The sequence below is a fragment of the Silene latifolia genome, chromosome 8 (assembly GCF_048544455.1).
Source record: "Silene latifolia isolate original U9 population chromosome 8, ASM4854445v1, whole genome shotgun sequence".
NCBI lineage: Eukaryota > Viridiplantae > Streptophyta > Magnoliopsida > Caryophyllales > Caryophyllaceae > Silene > Silene latifolia.
Window position 1 is genome coordinate 50,296,524 of NC_133533.1, and position 20,599 is coordinate 50,317,122.

Sequence of the window (20,599 nt, forward strand, 5' to 3'; positions counted from 1 at the left end):
ACCCATGCACCGCTAAAGAGAGCAATCATTTAAACACTGCATGTAGCGAGTTTGGTGCATCACAATCTACTCCCACTTGATAGTTTGGTACATCGCAATGTACACCTACGAGGAGCCAGTTTGGTGCATCGCAATGTACCCCTACGAGGAGCCAATTTTGTGCGTCACAATGTACCCTCACAAGGACCGAGTTTGATACGTCGCAACTACTCCTAAAAGGAGCGTATTTGGTGCATCGCAATTTCGCTCACCTTATTCTACCCTTAGCAGAAGCACATTTGGTTGATCACATACTACTCATCCTTTGCATAGGATGGAAGGAGATGTTAATCGATCAATGTATGAGTCGTCTTACGAATTTTACCATTAATGTGTTTGTCATATAAATTGCATATGAATAAAATTGCACATTGCATATTGAACACAATCATCTACTTAATTACGTCTAATTATATTATACATATAATATACATGCCATAAGTTCACACAAATAGTTATCCGACCAAGTTTAATTTTACATACCATAAGTTTAATTACACAAAAAATAAGTTTATAATTACAAATATACATACCAATTTAAACTTAGAGCCTTACAATATCATCTTAAAGTAAATAAAGTCATGGACAATATCCCCTCTTATAATCTTCATCGTTGAAGAGGTTCTCAGTAAGCACTTGGTCTTCAATACGTTCAATGGTCGTGCCTGAGTGCAACCACCAGGTATACCACTCCCTTGTTGCCTTGCTCACATAATGTTTCCACCAGCCGCACCAGGGTATTTTATAACCCACCATCAAGTCCTTACCAGAACCCACTTTGTAAGCGGATGATCTCTCATCCGTCCCTTTGAGGATGACCTTTCCTTTTGGATACACAACTGAATTTGGTACATGCCTAGCCCTTCTAATAAATATTTCTTCTTCTAATTTTCTTATTTCTGCCTCCCAAGGACAATCTAGATTTGAAAGCACTTGTCTTTTATTTGGATGGTGAAACTTCCACCAGTTAGGGTTGCACTTCCGCTTTCTGTACATATCTGTAAGCTCTCAAAATATTCCAGTAAGATCAAACATGTATAACGATTTACGAGATACATAATGTTATTCGCAAGTAACTATCATTTAAAGAAACATGCATATACGACAATAATAATTTTTTTTTTGTGGAATGTGAAGGTACATTATAAAAAATATAATACGAGTTTTACATCAGGCTAATAATTGAAGCAAACAATTGCCTTAACACCACACAAACAATTCAAAGGACCATTAACAAACTAATTCCAAGGAGCCCAAGACTGTTGTTGATATTTAGAAGTCCACTTCCCACCTTTACACCTGCCTTGAATAATCATCTTCACTTCAGATACCACTGTTTCAGGGGATCTGACAAATCTATCTAGTCGACAAACATTTATGGTATACCAAATCAGATAGATCAGAGCATTGACAGCAGCAAACACCGTGTGCTTTTGCATAAGTGATTTACACCTCCAAGTACAACACCAGGTGAGGATATTAGTCTGAGGGAAACAAACACCCAACCACTGTCTAAGGAGCCTCGAGCATCTGGAACTGAAGTCACAGTCATATAGCAAGTGCTGATGAGTCTCAGTCACCAACTGACACAGATAACATATATCATCATGACATATGCCAAACCTTACCATCCTGTCTTTAGTAAGTAGTCTTCCTTGCATAACAATCCAGTAAATAAACGAATGCTTGGGTAAATTGAGTCTATTCCAGACCAAAAAATACCAAGGCACTTTATGCTGAGCATCAGAAAGCCACCTGTAACCACTAGCCACAGTATATCTATAATACCCCGTTAATTATTTGAGTTGCAAAAAATTTTATAAATTTATTATTGATGCTTTAGACCTTCCAACTCTCACACTCTCATTACTCTCTGTATTTTCTAAAAAGTATAATAGCTCAGAACTTGATTAAGTGACTACTTATTCGTGATTTCTTTCGAAGTCACAACGTGTTTTGTATTACGTGGTTTAACATGCGATAATGTTAAATGAGGATAGTATGGACATGTGAGACGATTTAATTATGTTTGAAGCATGTTTATAATGTTGGTTTACCGAGCATAATGCTAATTGTTAGGAAAGTGAATTTGTGTAAGTATGAAATGTTGTATAACAAGATAATATGTTTGAGTGTTTCAAGTATTTTGCATAATGAGTTAATGACATTGTTAATATGTGAATTGGAGTAATTGTACCATATACTAGAAATAAGTTGACATAGAAGGATTGTGTGATTTAATGAATCTAGTATGGCATATCTAGAGATATGGATACACTTGAATGATAGCATGAATCGGTAGCCTACGTGATGACATGAGTATCTAGCAGTGAATTTATTAGCAACTATATTCGTGTTTATAATAGGAATATGAGATGTGAATAAAACATGTTTACTAATGTTCGAGAATATATGCATATAAGTGAAAATTTTAATTTGTATGAATTAATTCGGAATATGTTAGTAATTATGATGCAAATGACTATTGTGCTAGATTGTGTTAAGGTGTTGTAAGTAAATTAGCTTTTGTGTTATAAGTTGTTTGATCGATTAATTGTGTGTTAGCTCGTGAAAAAAATGTAAATTTTGTGCAAGAACTATCATAATATAGAAAACATTCGGATTAACAGATGGTGGGAGGTCCAGGTAGACCGACCTGGGACTTGGGTCGATCTACCTAGACTTGGGGCTTGGGTCGATCTACCAAGACTTGGTTCGACCGACCTCAGGCCTGATTCGAACGACCTAGACAAAATTTGGTTTCGTTTCGTTTCGCAATTGTATACAAGTATAATATTCCTGACTAGTGATATGAGTACATGTCTAATCTTGTCAATAAGTGTAATACATGTTTTTATGAATAACTTACGTTTAGTTCGAGCAAGTATATGAGTAATATTGGTGAATTTGAGATTCTTCGACGATATAGGCATAATGTGACTTATGGATTCCATGATTAGGATGACATACCTAGCAACATATTGAATGGCTTCTATTGTTTAACTTGCTTGAGCACGATGATAATCATGACATGAATAGTATTTATGTTTGCAATGGATTGATGTATAGTTGACAAATTATGTGTGAAGTACGAGATCTATTTATCAGTTGCAACGCATGTGTATTTATATGAATGAGTTTACTTATATGGGTGATAATATCGGTTGTCTACTTTATATCAAGTATAATTTACGCTTTTATAAGAAGATATATATAGGCCAATAATGATAAGTTTAGATGATACAGAGATTTACTATGAATGCATTAGATAATGAACTAATAATGGTATTGACATGGGAATAGAAATGAATGAAGGATTATGACATAGAACATATGTGAATGGTTACGTGCATTTGATAAATTCGTGTTATTAGCATGATAAACTTGCTTAAGCTGTGTAGCATTGGATTTAAGACGAAGTATGTCCATTTACAAATGTACCGGATTTACTCTTAATTGTTTGAGCTTTATTCATCGAAATAATGGAAAATAGTCTTGTTCTAGAGGTAAATAATTTATTGCATAAAAATTTAGGTGTGTGTTACTAATTTGAACTGATAAGGTTTTGACTTCTAAATCGGCGGGATCGAGAATATGTAATATGTTATACATATTAAAGTGATGCGAATATGGAATCTAATTGTAATTGGCACCTTGTGTCTAATGATATGTACGAATTTCTGCATGGTGGGGAGAACTGATGACCTATTCTTATTTATATGTACAGTTTGGGATAGTTAATGAGCATGAATAATATGGTGGGATAGCTTGTTGTTCAAATTGCTTGTGAATGTTTGATAGGTGCGATGGAAATAACAATTGTGTTACAAGTACGTGTGTTGCATAAGAAGTCTAATATGTATGGTTTATCTGAGTTAGTAATAACATCGATACGTAATTTGCCAGAATGGAATGAATGAAATATGAATATGCTAAAGAGGAGGTGATAGTATGCCATTATATGTAATTTTATCTTATGCTGAGCAATACGTAAATGGTTCGATATTTAATGACGTTAATTGGTGGTTGTGGTGCCTGAAGCATGTAAGTTTGGCATTACTAAAGAAACATGATATGAAGGATGTTAAAGGAATAGAAATACCTAGGTTGTACTGTGTAACTTTGTATGAATTGAGATATGAGTAAAAAGTGGTTCACGACGCATTGAATAGTTTATGTAATGGTATGAATGGGTAAGTATTCGCCATAAAACTTCGGGACGAAGTTGTTTTTTAGGGAGTAGAGGGTGTTGTCTCTATTATTTTACTATTTCATTTCTGTCATTTTCAATTTCATTGGTAAGTGACCTTATACCTCTTAATATCTTCTTACGTGAAATTAGTTTTTTCTTATGTGATTTATTCATTGTATTTGGATGTGATGAATTACATGGTCTATTTTTCTTACTTCTACGCATTGTTCAGTTTTATTTTTATATTAGAACTATTATTTTGTAATTGTAGATATAGTGGCTATATTGGTGTAACGGTGGCTTGTGATGTGGTGAAGATTCTACCAGTATGCTGGTGTGGAAGTAACCTGGTTAGTGGAATTTAATTGGTGTTCTTCTTTGTGACTTGTAGGCTTTCGTTGATTTTAGTTGTTCAGATATAAGTTCGGTTAGGAGGGCGTAACTTTGTCTTTACAGGGGTAGAATATAACAATGCCGAGTAAATAAAGTTATATAAGTATACACAAAGTACATATTGAGTTTAAGTTGAGTTATAATGATATTTGAGATAAGTTGTGTATGCTAGATTGTCAAGTTATATTTATAATGGTTAGTATGACAATAACATGTTATTGGTAATCGTATGAATTGTATGGGAATTTTGTTTTAGTGTAGTATGCGCGAACTTCGGGACGAAGTTCCTTTTAAGGGGGAAAGATTGTAATACCCCGTTAATTATAAGGATGATATGTTAAGTCAGTTGGTATAGGTCTTACAATATCGTATTATGATTTATAAGTTGTGTCTTTTGGCCTTGTCTATCGACATAGTTTTAACCATCTAATGATTCTAATACGTCTATTGACTTGAGTGAGGGGCTGTCGATCAATAGAGGGGTGTTGTCGATCGATAGGGTTGAATGTCCGATACTTTGGTAAGCTATGTCGACTGAGCAAGTCGATCGACATATGGAATGGAGTCTATCGATCGACCAGTAGCTAATGTCGATCGAATATGGGAGAATTCGAGTAACTTGTTTCCTATTTTAATCCTATTCTACGCACCCTTATAAATATCTACCTAGACTAAATCCTAAAGACTTTTTACAGACATAAAATAAAAACATAAAAGGGAGAAAGAGAGAGGGAACATGAAAATAGAGAAGGAAAAGGGAAACGGTTTCAAGATTTGATCTTTACCCATCGTTCCTTAAAATTGTAAGTCGATCTATATAAAACCTAGTCTAGTAATTTGTTCATACTCACTTTAAGACCGTCTTGCCTTTTGTGATGATGATAGTGGCCTAGGGTTGGGGGTTCGATTAGTTTGATTAATTTAGTATCTCCTTGAATTGTTGTTGATTGCGAGTATTACATGTCATAGGTTACGAATTCATCGAGAAGCGGTTTTAGCTTCTTCTTGTGTTGCTATTACGGTATTTCTAAAGAGGTAGGGATTCCCAACTCACGTTTGGCATTTGTATTTAGTCATACTGTGAAATGGAATTGTCTTATCGATCGTTATTGTGAATAAGTTACTGTCGAGATGGTGAGTGTCTAACGACACATGTACAGGTGGTCGATCGACACTCAGTGTAGGTTGATCGACATTGGATACTAAAGTTCACCGACAGAGGGTAACTGTCGATCGACAGGATTGGTTATGCAAGTTTATTTGAGTAGCGTTATTGTTTATCGTTCACAATTATTTTTGTATACGTTGAATGTTAATTATATATTTTGTTAGCTTACATATATTGTGTGGTTAACTGGGGCGCGGTGTTAAGGGAGTTATGCTAGTATGAGATGAGATGAGCAGAGCACGGTGTTAAGGGAGTTGTCTACCTACTGGTATAAGCATGGTGTTAAGGGAGTTGTGCCATACTTGCTGACAAGTGTGATAGATTATGATATGAGATGGATGATGGATACTGATATATATGGTTATATTCCGTTACTAATGCAACTAATCATTATTGTATACTGATCGTTTGTTATTTGCTCTTCTGTTATTTATCCCTACTTAACCAGTGGTTGACGTGTTTGTGTCTTGTGTCAAATTGTCACCTATTTCCGAGGTGGCCTGTGTCTATAAATTCAATGATTTCCTCTTGAATGGGGAGCAGTATGATAAGCAGGTTTATGATGCTGTTTTTCGGGATAGGACGACGAGATGATCGAGTCTAGAGTTGCCGCCTTTGGTCGCCACCTAGTCATGGTCATACTTGTTGTTTTTTTTTTTTTTTTTTAAAAAAGAAGGGTTCATCACTCGGTTTATATGTAAAAGAGTTTTGACAGTTTTTCTATAAAGAGAAAAGTTTTATATTATAAAGTACTTGGTTTGTTTAATCTATATCATTGCTTTTGGAAACTGAGATGGTAACAGTCTCATTTAGTTGGGAATGTCTTGCTAAAGGCTCCTACCTAAATGGGTGTTACAATATCTACCATGATTATCATGCCAAATATCCTGAGTATAGCCAGGTTCCATAATATCCTTAACTTTACATATGCATCTCCAAGTCCAGCTAGTACTGATAGGTGCACTATAATCAGTCCAATGCCTCCCTTTCATATATATATGTTTGACCCATCTAATCCATAAATGATCAGTTTTTGATGCTAACTACCATACATATTTTCCAATGAGTGCCTGATTCCATTTCCTGCTATCAACAATACCCAGTCCACCATTCTTTTTCTCCCTGCAAATCTGTTCCCAAGAAACAGAAGGGGTCTTGGCATATTGTTCAGAACCTGACCAAAGATAATTCCTGCAAATCCCTACAATCCTATCAATGATTGTGACAGGGATAACAAAAATCCTGGCCCAAAGAGAATGCAATTGAGTAAGGACTGATTGAATGAGCACTAATCTACCAGTATAACTAAGTTTTCTGGCTCCCCAACCTCTTATTCTAGCCACCACTCTCTCCACCAACCTGGAACAATCTCCCACTGTCATCCTCTTATGAGATATAGGAATACCCAAATATATAAAAGGGAAGGCCCTTATCTTAAAACAAGAAATCCCAATGATATAGTCCACATCCCCTTGACATATACCATTGAAATAAATGTCAGATTTCTCCTTATTCATCTCCAATCCAGAGGCAGCAGCAAAAGTGGCAAAAGCTCTCAGTAGAATAATGATAGATCCCCTATCCCCTCCACTGAAATATAAGAGGTCATCTGCAAAGCACAGATGAGACAACTTAAGGGCTCTGCAAAGAGGATGGTAATTAAAGTCCATGTTATCAGTGACAACCATAAGGATCCTACTTAAATATTACATACAAATGGTAAAAAGCAAAGCGGAGAGGGGGCCCCCCTGCCTAATGCTTCTCCTTCCTTAAAAATATCCAAAAGTAGTCCCATTTAAGGAAAGTGTGAACCAAGGGGTAGTCACACAAACCATGATCCACTTAACCATTTGAGTAGGGAACCCTAAGGCTTCCAACATTTGTTGAATAAAAGGCCACTCAACAGAGTTGTAAGCCTTTTTGAGGTCGATCTTCATCAGGCATCTGGGAGAACACGTCTTTCCCTTATAAAGCCTGGCTAAATCCTGACAAATCAAGATATTATCAACTATCTCTCTCCCTTTAATAAAAGCACTCTGAGATTCACTAATAATAGAAGGTAAAACCCCAGCAATTCTGTTACAAAGTACCTTTGATATAATCTTATAGAGCACATTGCAACATGCTATTAGCCTAAAGTCAGCAACAGAAATAGGCCTATTCTTCTTCGGTATTAAAGTCAGGATAGTTCAATTCACTTGATTTAGAAGTTTACCATTAGTGAAGAACTCCTTGACAGCATTAAAACATCATTTCCCACAATTGGAAATGCATTTTTATAAAATTGAGAAGTGTAACCATCAGGGCCAGGTGCTTTATTTGCATTAATAGAAAATAAAGTAGCATCCTTGATTTCACTATCAATTATCTCCTTAACAAGATCCTTGGCCTGACTTGCATTCAAAATTTTCCCTCTTTTAACTGTAGGACCATGGACAATATGTCAAATAAAAATAAATTCAAAATCCAACTTACTTAGCAAACTTAAACATATGCAATAATATTGACGCACAATTAGATGAAAAACGAACATGCATATTTGGGGATTTTATGTAGGATTAAGAACATACATGCTTGTTTTGAAGCCTTCCTTTCATATAATCAAAATCACCAATCCTTTAAACTTAAACATCAATATATGTAGAACATGCATATTTGGGGATTACATATCATATAATCAGAATCATCAATCCTTTAAACTTAAATATCAATATATGAAGAACAAGCATGCATCTTCGACTTACTAAGCAACAATAATTATTTAAACTTATACATTGTATAAAATTAGGGCAAAATTTGTATACAAAGAACAATATTCCATCAAGTACTTCATCTTCTACTGATTAAGAACAATAATCCTTTAAGATATAACATACATACTTATTAAATTATTAAATAAACTTATTTAAGATAAAATTGAGATCAAACCTTGTTTATGATGATGAAGAAGTAGACGTGATATAGACGTTATCAGAAGGTAAGGAGAATGTCTCTTCAACTTCTCAAACTGTTTGCGCAGTCAGTTTATATGGGGAAGTGGAAAAAGAAATGAATGGTGCCAATTTTTTGTGTAATATTTAAATGAACGATTTGTATTTTTTCTTTATTCATTAATTACAATATGAACATGATTACTATAGGATTATACTCCGTAATTTTGGTTGTTTATAGACCTATCTAGAAGATATAGGCACCAAATAAAAAAAGAGATAAGATCTTAATAATATTGCGTTATTTTATTAGATATTTTTTTGATACGGATATTATAATATATGTGATATGATGATCTAAAAAAGAACGAAACTTACTTAAATAAACATAATCATTATATATTATATTATTCCATAAAATAAAAAACAAACAAGACTTTTTCTTATTGAATATCGTTCATTTTCATTGACAATATTGGTACACTATTGGCTTCTCGCCTTCTTTTGTAGGTCGTCTCCCCCAACCAGGGTCATTTGCGTGAATATGCTTGCTCCTTTCAGCACAGCCACCTTCCGTACAATACCAACTGCACCATGCTTTGCAAACCAGAGCAGTATTCATTCTAGTTTCCCTATCATATCTTGGCATGATGTAGGACAAGATAAGGTCCTTGCACAAACCAACTCTGAATGCATGTGATGTCTTGTTGTATCCCTTAACCTTATACTTCTTTGGTATATGGATAAAGCATGGTTCCCACCACATCCTCTTTCTTTTGGTTTGGTTAACACCTTCCATTTAGGTTTTCTAGGGTTTTTTGGTTAAGTTATGTTGGTTGTTGGTTGTTGGTTGAGAGACAAAAAATTCTATGGGGACACACACACACACACACAGATATATATATATATATATATATATATATATATATATATAGGAGATGAAGATGGTGTCTTTTCATTTTTATACTCCATATTCAATGATCAGTTTTTACCTATATTGTATAGGTTCAATGTTCTATTAAATTGGTAGTAAAATTGAAGATGTGTTCGAAAAGCTTCGTTTACTATGTCGTCTTTAGGTGGAAATACAATTCGGTAATTTAATGTGTATACAAAAAAATTTACATAAAATTAGTACATATATACGACGTATGTTGTTAATAGACTTCTCCAATCAGTTTTCTAATGATGTAACTGCTCCCGTTATTTTGGTGACCCAACACAAATCCTGACGCAAACTTACGGCACATTTTACCATCTTTCTCAAGTTCTGCTAGGTTTCTGATACGTGCATTTTGTATAGTCTTTTTAGCCTATTTTAGCACGTATTTCTATGTACTTTCGTACTGTTTATATTGCATTTTGCCCCCGAATTGGCTACTTTGGTTCGTTTTGTCCGTTTTGTAGAAATGATCGCGAAAGTAGTGGAATCGTACCATTTTCGTCCTTTTTCCATGCATTTTGAGGAGACGGGATTTTTCAGAGCGAGATATTGCATCGGGATGCATGACGGCACGGTCTACGGAGCAGTCGGTCACGAGTTTGAGCTGATTTGAAGGAAGAATACTCGATCGAGCTGTTTTATCACTCGATCGAGTGGTTTCTATAGCTGGAGTTGGTCGATCGAGTAGTTTTATACTCGATCAAGAAGAGCTGTAAAGTGAGGTTACTCGATCGAGTAACATTTATGTTCGATCGAGTAGATTTCTTGGAGTTTTACTCGATGGAGTGGTTTCATTTTAGTCGATCGAGTGGTTTTGGCTTGCGTGGGCTTTAATTAGACCGTGAACTTATTTTAGTTGTTGGACTTAGCATATTTTCTATTTAAGCACACGTTACTAGGTCATTAGCTATCTTTTCTACTCATTATCTAAGTTTTATTCTATTATTCATCTTCACAATAAAGAACGCGTTGCTTTTTCTTTTGACTGTAACTTTTGCCTTCGGGGTTACTTAGCTCAGATTTGTTTGTTCTTTACGCCGGATTCTTGCGATTGTAATCTCTTTCTCCTTTCTTAATTTTAATCTTTCTTTCATTTATTTTAATTGTTTGTTTTATTCCTTTTACTTTCTGCCCTAATTACTTTTATGCATTTTAATTATCGTTTCATTATGTTTAATAATAGTTTGTTCATCGTTGTTAGTTCTGATAATATTAATAGCATGAGTAGCTAATTTGTTTCATGTTAGGATTAGGGGATCTACGGTAGAAATGTGACGATGTAGTAAATAGGTTAGATGAATTAATTGTGAGATTCTGTCCCCATAGCAATATAACTGTATTTACCGACTTAGTTGAGTGCACGCTTCTGAGTCACCTTTTTAATCTGGTTAAATTTAATCCTGGATCGAAAGATTGGACTAAATAGACCTGCTATGATCAGTAGACTACCCTGACGAGGACGGAAGTTAAGTTAGTGATAATTTAGGTTAGAAAGTGAACCGGAAGGACCTTTCCATATCCGTCTCGCAGTAATTTATCTAAGTTGTTTACAGTTGAGTCACTGGACTACCGTAGTGAACCGAAATCCTGACATGTCCCCTCTTTATTGATAGTTTATCACTCTTTTTTCCACCTATACTGCTCTTTCTTTATTTCTCTTCCTTTAAGCCTTTTTAGTTTAGAAATTAAAATATAAACACCCTCCATTTGTGACCAAATAAACGGACTTTTACAGATATCTTGCCTCCCTGAGGAGATCGACCTGACTTCCCTAGCTATATAGCTAGTTTAGTTAGTTATTTTTTATAGGTATACGACAGCCCAGTCAAATTTTGGCGCTGTTGCCGGGGAGGTGGCGCAATTTTGTTGCTTTATTTTAGTTTGTCTCTCGTCTCAAGGAATTTATTCCTTGAGACTGATCTCATTTTTGCGAAGTTTTTGATTAGTTTTGCAGGTTATCTGTTCTACAAAAGAACATCGTCACACCTTTTTGCTTTGTAAACTCTATTTGTCAGGATGCCTATTATAGCCAGCCATTCAGAGCCTAATGTGGATTCCCTTCCTAAAGGTTTCTTACTACCCACTACTAGGTCGGGAAACTTTGGAATCCACCCATCCTATATACAGCTGGTCGAGAGAAATCTCTTCAGGGGGGTACCTGAAGAAGATCCGTGCAGGCATATAGAACTATTTATGGAGTATTGCTCCACCATTCCTCTTGCTGCTGGGGTGACACAGGACAAAGTGAAGGGAGTTCTTTTTCCCTTTTCTTTAGCTAATGATGCCCGAGAATGGTTGAGGGATCTAGATAGGGATGCAGCCGGTGTAACTGACTGGAGTTCTCTTGCTTTGGCCTTTTACAGGCGATACTTTCCACCGCAGTGCACCAATACTTTGAGAGCTCAGATTACTTCTTTTGAGCAATTGCCCACTGAAGGCTTGGATGGGGCTTGGACTAGGTTCAAGAAACTCGTCCGTTCTGTGCCTCACCACGGTTTCAAGCGTTGGTTCCTTTATACCCAGTTTTACAACGGGTTATATCGAAACTAGAGAGTTATCCTTGATAGTGTAGCTAAGGGGAGATTCACTAAAAATGTGGAAGATGATCAAGGGTGGCGTCTTATTGAGGAGATGACCATTCATGTTGCCGAATATGGAAATCTCCGTGGAAGTGGGCAAGTTAATGAGTTGGTAGCAGCTGAAGTGGGAGGTCCTAGAAAAAGTCTAGGTAATGTGGAGATTACGGAGGCTATGGGTGAGAGTGCACAGATTTGTGCAATTACTGAGCATGTGGAGATATGTGGTAGATGTGGCATGGAGAGGCATGACCCTATTGATTGTCTGGCGAGCATAGAGCGCGTCTTTGCTTATCAGAAATACAAGCAAGGGGTTCCTTTTTCTCAATTATATGAAGAAATGAAAAAGGTTTCTACTCCTTCTACGCCAACACCGCAGCCGGTCTCTCCTTCTACGAATGGGGAAATTGCCGAATTAAAGTCCTTGATGGTGAACTTAACACAACAGTTTGGGGAGAAATGTAATAGGAACGAAACTGTTATCGTGAAGTTAAGAGAACAAGTCGCGCAATTGACACTCGCAAAAGACCAAGTTAACCATCCACCGACATGCGACCCCGTTAATGCAACGAATCTCCAAAGTGGCCTTGCTCATGAGGGGCCAAAAATACCAGAAGACGGGGTTGTGACTGCTGATAATACGCCGGAAGATGAAATGGATGAGTTTCTGGACGATATCCTTGCTGCGTGCTGTCCAGACACTCGATCGAGTGAAATAATCCATCCAATCACTCGATCTAGTGATAATCTAAGTCGATCGAGTAGTGCCCAATTCATAGATGCTCGATCGAGTGATATTTTTACTTGATCGAGTGAAAAAGACGAAGAAATCACTCGATCGAGTGAAGAAGATGGTCGATCGAGTAAATGCCAAGATGAAACCACTCGATCGAGTAAGGAAAGTACTCGATCGAGTTCCAGAACCAGCGGAGACCCTATTCTGATATCTAATTCCGCTACCTTGTCATCTTCCCCTGCTGTGAAGACGTCACGCACTAATAAAGGTAAAGAGGAAGTCGCGGGTCCACTCATTGCTACCAGAGTGCCCTTTCCAAGTCGTCTGAAGGACGCGAAGGGCGAGCGATAGTACGATAAGTTTGTGGACGTTGTGAAGAACCTCCAGGTAACTGTCCCTTTTACCGAACTTGTTACCCAGGTACCTACTTACGCCAAATTCATGAAAGATATTGTGACGCGTAAGAGAGAGCTAAGTGAATTTGAAACGGTTTCATTTATGGAAGAGTCTAGTAATTTACTTTTAAATAAGGCTCCACCTAAAATGAAAGACCAGGGTAGCTTCTCTATTACCTGTGTTATAGGCAATGTAGTTATTGATAAGGCTCTTTGTGATTTAGGAGCCAGCGTCAGTGTCATGCCCCTATCTATCCGCAAGAAATTGAAAATGGGTCATCTTATATTGACGAATATTACCCTACAAATGGCTGATAGATGTGTTAGGAGACCCTTGGGTGTCTTAGAGGACGTGCCTCTGAAAATAGGCAAGTTCTTTATACCAGTAGACTTCATTGATTTAGACATAGCTGAGGACACCCAGACCCCAATTATATTAGGAAGACCGTTCCTTAGTAAAGGTGGGGCCATTATTGATGTCAAACAAGGGCGTTTGACTCTTGCAGTAGGGGATGACGCGGTCACTTTTAGTCTGCCTAGTACCTTAGTTCGGCCAATGATAGAGGATACATGTTATTCAGTTGATATTATTGACGAGTCTATTTATGACTTCTGGTCGGGTTCTTTTATGAAGTACCCACTAGATGCTCTTATGCTTTTGGATGAGTGTGCAGATAACCCAGATGACGATGATGTTGTGTTTGATTTGCTTATAGAGAATTTAGATGAGCGTGAACTCACCGACGCTGAGGGAGAGCAAGTGGAACAGATAATCAGTACCCTTTCCTCCATTGAGGTAAAGGTGCCTGAGCGTAAGCCTCTTCCCTCTCATCTAAAATATGTTTTCTTAGACGATACTGAGCAATATCCACTCATTATTAGTGCTAAGCTTGATAATGATCAGCTAACTTCTTTACTAGTTGTATTTAAGAAAAACAGGAAAGCATCGGGTTATTCTTTGGACAATATCAAGGGGATTAGTCCCGATATTTGTATGCACAGGATAGAGCTGGAGGCAGGGGCGGACCCACATACAACTAAGGTGTAGCAATTGCTACACCAAACGTGAAGAAAACCTTGAGAAAAAATTTGATTGCTACACCATTAATTGCTAATTGTGGAGTCATTAATACAAACTTCTTTCCTATCCTTCAATGGCTCTACAAAATACAATGCATTTTTGTTATTTTATTTTTAATCGAAAGAGGCATTTCTTTTCATTGCCTTCAATATTTTACTTTCCCAAGTTTCACCATTTAATGGATTAAAATGAAATTATGGAGAAGATGGAAGAGTCTTTAATTCTTGAAAGTACAAACAAAAAAGTAACCCTAAGTATTAAGACTTATTAATTCTCATTAGTATTTTTTCTCATGGCAAAAAAATCTCTCTTTTGAATTCCAAAAGTACAAGTATTCACACTATTTAGTAAAAAAAAATTGATGAATTTGGGATAAATTTTCATGAAAACTTCTAAAACTTTAAAAATAAGTGGTGTAAAAACTAACGCAAAACACAAGTATAAATGTTTTAATCTTACTTTTTATTTTTATAGTTTGTACTAAAGTAAGAAAGTTTAAAAGAAAAAAGTTTAAAAGTCATTTTTCAAACACATAACTTGTAATTTTTGGTCGACTTCGCAAGCGATGTTATTTTTATTGACCTACATATACTGATATACATACATGCATATATGGTATTTGTATGTGGAATGTCGGAAAAACGGTGTATTAATTTGCTACACCATACAAAAACTTCTCGGTCCGCCCCTGGCTGGAGGAAGATCACAAACCTTGCAGACAGGGTCAGCGCCGGCTGAATCAGAAGATGCAAGATGTTTGATGGCTAAGGTAATGAAGCTGCTCGACGCATGTATTATCTATTTTGTTGGTCATTCTAAGTGGGTGAGTCCAGTGCAGGTGGTCCCGAAGAAAGGAGGGACTACCGTGGTTAGGAATGACAAAAATGAGTTAATACCCACTCGTGAAGTGACTGGTTGGCGGATGTGTATAGATTACAGACAGCTGAATGCCGCCACCAAGAAATATCACTTTCCCCTTCCTTTTATTGATCAAATGGTAAAAAGGTTAGCTTCTCATAAGTTTTTCTGCTATTTAGACGGGTATTAAGGGTTCTTTCAGATCCCTATTCACCCAGACGATCAAGCTAAGACTACATTTATTTGTCCTCAGGGCGTGTTTGCTTATCGCAGGATGCCTTTTGGTTTATGTAATGCCCCTGCCACCTTTAAAAGGTGTATGATGGGGATATTTTCAAAGTATATTGAGTCTATTATGGAAGTCTTCATGGACGATTTCAGCGTTTATGGAAGTGATTTTTCTAACTGTCTATCTAACCTTGATAAAGTGTTGCAGCGCTGCATTGAGGTTAATCTCGTGCTTAACTGGGAGAAGTGCCAATTCATGATCAACGAGGGAGTTGTCTTAGGGCACTTAGTTTCTGATAGGGGAATAGAAGTTGATAAAGCAAAAGTGGAAGTGATTCGGCAATTAACTCCTCCTGTTAATGTTAAAGGAGTGAGAAGCTTCCTTGGTCACGTCGGCTTCTTTCGCCGGTTTATCAAGGATTTCTCAAAAATTGCTAAACAACTTACACAGCTGCTACATAAGGATGCCCCTTTTGTGTTTACTGATGAGTGTCTTTCTGCTTTTAACAGGTTAAAGCAGGCTTTAGTCTCTGCGCCGATCATACAGCCTCCCAACTGGGACTTGCCGTTTGAGATAATGTGTGATGCCAGTGACTATGCACTAGGAGCGGTGCTAGGCCAACGGAAAGACAAAGCTTTAAATGCAATCTACTATGCGAGACGAACTCTGGATGAGGCTCAAGTGAAGTACACCACAACTGAAAAAGAGCTGCTAGCTGTAGTTTATGCCTTAGAGAAATTTCGTTTTTATTTGATTGGGTCAGAAGTTACTGTTGTTACTGACCAAGCAGCTTTAAGGCATCTCTTTGCTAAGAAGGAGGCTAAACCGCGGATATTGAGATGGATACTCCTTCCTCAGGAGTTTGATTTGCAGATTAAAGATAAGAAAGGAGCTGAGAACGTTGTAGCTGATCATCTGTCGCGACTTTCGCGACAAGAAGGGGAAGATTCTTTACCTATTGATGAGTCTTTCCGTGATGATTCTTTATTTGCTATATTATCGTCTATTGTTAACCAAGAGCCTTGGTATGCAGATATAGCTAACTACGTTGTCAGTGGAAAGCAGCCGCCTGACCTTTCTCATCAGCATAGGAAGCGTTTTCTGTATAACGCTAAGCAGTATTTTTGGGACGATCCTTATTTATTTAAGGAATATGCAGACGGTCTCTACAGACGGTGTATTCCGCAATGGGAGACCAAAGTAGTCCTGGAAGGCTGTCACTCCTCTTCTTATGGTGGTCACCACGGTCCATCGCGCACCGTGGCTAAGGTACTTCAGTCTGGTTTTACTGGCATTCTTTGTTTGCTGATGCTAAGTCTTTTGTTTCAGTTTGTGATGCCTGCCAACAATCAGGGAAAATTTCAAAGAGACATGAGATGCCACAAAATGGCATTTTAGAGGTTGAGGTTTTCGATGTCTGGGGCATTGATTTCCAAGGACCGTACCCGTCTAGTAAAGGTAACAGGTACATATTAGTGGCTGTAGATTATGTGTCGAAGTGGGTTGCGGCAATTACCTCACCTCATTGTGATGCCAAGACCGTGATAAAAATGTTTAAAAAGGTCATATTTCCCCGATTTGGTGTCCCTAGGGTCGTCATTAGTGATGGGGGAATGCAATTTAAAGAAAAGAAACTAACTTCCATTCTGTCTAAAGTTGGTGTTCAACACCGGCGTGGTTTGGGGTATCATCCCCAAACTAGTGGTCAGGTTGAGGTCTCTTATCGGGAGCTGAAAGAGATCTTGTCTAAGGTAGTTTCTAAATCACAGAAGAACTGGAGTCTTAAATTAGAAGACACATTATGGGCCTACAGAACTGCCTTTAAGACACCAATTGGTGCATCACCTTATAAGTTAGTTTATGGGAAATCATGTCATTTACCTGTTGAGTTGGAATGTAAGGCTTGGTGGGCAATTCGTGAGCTTAACTTTGATCCTAAGTTGTGTGGTCAGAATCGTCTTTTGCAGCTAGATGAATTGGAAGAGTTTAGGCTTAATGCCTATGATAGCTCGCGCATTTATAAGGAAAAGACGAAGAGATGGCATGACAAAAGAATTTTACCTCGAGAATTTCATGTCGGGCAAAAGGTGTTGCTGTTTAATGCCCGACTGCGATTTTTTCCTGGCAAGCTGAAGTCCAGGTGGAGTGGTCCTTATACGGTGACAGTTGTTACTAAATTTGGATCCGTTGAGCTAGAAAGCCCCGAGGGAAATCGGTTCAAGGTGAATGGGAAATATGTTAAGCATTATCACGAAGCAAATGAAGCAGATAATCGTGTTGAAGTCCTATACTACGACGAGCTTGACGCGCCAGTTAATTGATGCCATAAAGGTCGTGCGAGACCTCTTAAACCTGCGCTCTCCGGGAGGCAACCCGGACTGTTTTATTGTATTCTTGTTGAACTTTTTCCTCCACTTTTAGCTTTTTGTTAATCTTTAAACGCTGTTTTATGCACCCTTTGTATTTCCCTTGCTCTTTACTCGTGTTGATACGTGCATTTTATATAGTTTTTTAGCCTAATTTATGCACGTATTTCTATGCTTTTATCGTGGTTTTATGCTACGAAACGTCCCGAATATGCTACTTTGGGTTATTTTGTCTTATTTGCAGGAATGAACCCAAAAGTAGTGAAATCAAGCCTTTTACCGTCCGTTTAGCATGCATTTGGAGGAAGAGTGAATTTGGAGTGGGAATGTAGCTATTTTGAGATGCGCAAAGAAGAAAGATAGCTAGGCGAGCAAAGGAAGAACTTCAAATTGCTAGTGCCTAATTTAGAGAGCCATATCTAGGGTTCTAAAACACATATTCAGGCGATTCCAACTGGAGATGGAAGTTTGTCCTTTTAGCTTTCCAATGCCACCGGAATCACCCTGTTTGCCCAAGTAACGAAGAAATGGCAGCCGTTTGAAGTTCAGTGCGCGAACCAGGAAATTGTGCGCTGGAAAGTACTCGATCGAGTAGAATTATGCTCGATCAAGTCCTTTTTCTACTCGATCGAGTAGTTACACTTATTGATTTACTCGATCGAGTGGTTATTTCACTCGATCGAGTGGTTTAAGCTTTAGTTTACTCGATCGAGTGGTTTTACACCACTCGATCGAGTGGTTTCGCTGATGGGTTGGGCTTTTTAGCTTTAATTCCGTCAATTAGGTTAATAAATCCTATTTTTCTTATAAATAGGAGTAGGACATCATTGTAAACCCTCTCTTCCTTATCATCTGAGACTGTCAGACGTTGCTTCTACTCTCTTATCATTTCATATACACTGTTACTTCTGTTCTTCCTTATTCTCCGGATCAATAATTCAGTAATTCATTCCTTCTCTTTACTTTTATTTAATGTTTACTTCTTCTTTATTTCTTGTTCTCTATTTAATTATGCGTAGCTAATTCCCCTTAGTATGTTAGGATTAGGGAAGCCGTGGTAGTAATATGTTAGGATCCACTTGACTAGATTAGTCTTGCGATAAGAATTGTATTAGGCAATTTAATTGTTATTAGGTTGAATGAATGCATGCAGGAGACCAATTTATCTAGTTAACCCCGACCTGGATTGAAAGATTGGAAGGGAAGACTTGTTTAATTACAATAGGTAATACCTAATTAGGGCGAAAGCTAAGTTAGGAGACCCTAGGGCGGTTTAAGGACCGAAAGGTGACGACCATAGCTTTTCTTATCAACAGTTTAATCAACTCAGTTGACCTGATAGTGTAGCTGCCACGGTAGACCGACTCCTAGCATATTCCTCTCCCTTATCTGTTAATTTCTATTTTTCCTTTACCTCTTGCTTTAATCTCTTAGTCTAGTCAAAACATTTCAAACCCCCAATAGTGACATTAGACAGACCAAAGTAGACAAGTGAATAGTGACCGCCTCCCTGTGGAGATCGACCCTACTTATTGCTAGCTTCAGTTAGTTATATTTAGGTATTTATTTTTGGTACGAAACGACCGTATCAAATTTTGGCGCCGTTCTTGGGGAGGCATCTATTTATTTATTTGTTTCATTTTATCTGTTTTTAGCCTCAGGGGATTTTTCCCTTGAGGCCGTTCTAATCTTTTTCCTTAAGTGCTGTTTTGATAGGCCTTACAGGTTCTACCTAGACAGTTCTAGGTGAAAGATTGTCAAAGGGAAGGCTTGAGTACCTTTGACCCGTCACCTATGTCCCATTATATGGCACAGCAGGTTATTTACTGCGGGTGATGTGGTGCTACTGGGCATAATGCAGTTTTTTGTTTGGTAGAGAATGACGAAGTTTACGCGTTCCAACAGCGTAGTCGCGCTAATCAAGCAGCTGTAGTTGTGCCGCCACATCCACCCTATCAATGGCCACCACAACAAGATCCTCCTGATATACAAGAAGAAGAAATTGCGGAGCTGAAATCTCTATTGGAGACACTTGCATCTCAAATGCAAGTGAGGCAAGATTATGATAAACGCACTTTTTCGCGACTTGATAAGCTCGAAACTGACATTGCTCAGTTAGTAGCTGAGATGCAAGAAGAAGAGGTATACCTTGCTGAGAGCGGTTTTTCCCCTGAGGAAACCGTGTTGCCCAATGTTGAGGAAATATCACTCGAAGATTTCTATCATATTTCAGTGCCTTACGCGAAGATTTCAGCCTTGTCCAGGAAATATCACTCGATCGAGTGACTTATATTAGTCGATCGAGTGAAATTTCAGAAGAATCAGTCGATCGAGTAGTTCAAATCACTCGATCAAGTGAAAATCAAGAGGAAAGTGCTCGATCGAGTAATAATTCTACTCGATCGAGTAAGTTGGCCATTGGGAGCTATGATTCGTCATGTGGGTTTGATTTAGATGATGATTTTGACGATGATAACGGTTACGGTGAATCCCCCTTATTCAAAGCCGAGTTAGATGCACTTGAGGCTGAGATTTGCGGGACGAATTCCACTGAGGGCGACGAAAGGACAACTGAGTCGGTATTTGCTCCTAGCACGGATGAGGTATTACATTCTTTTGTCAGTGATTCCATTGTTGAGAGCAACCAACCTGAGGTAGTAAACGATAATTTTATTATCGTTTGTTTTAATAGT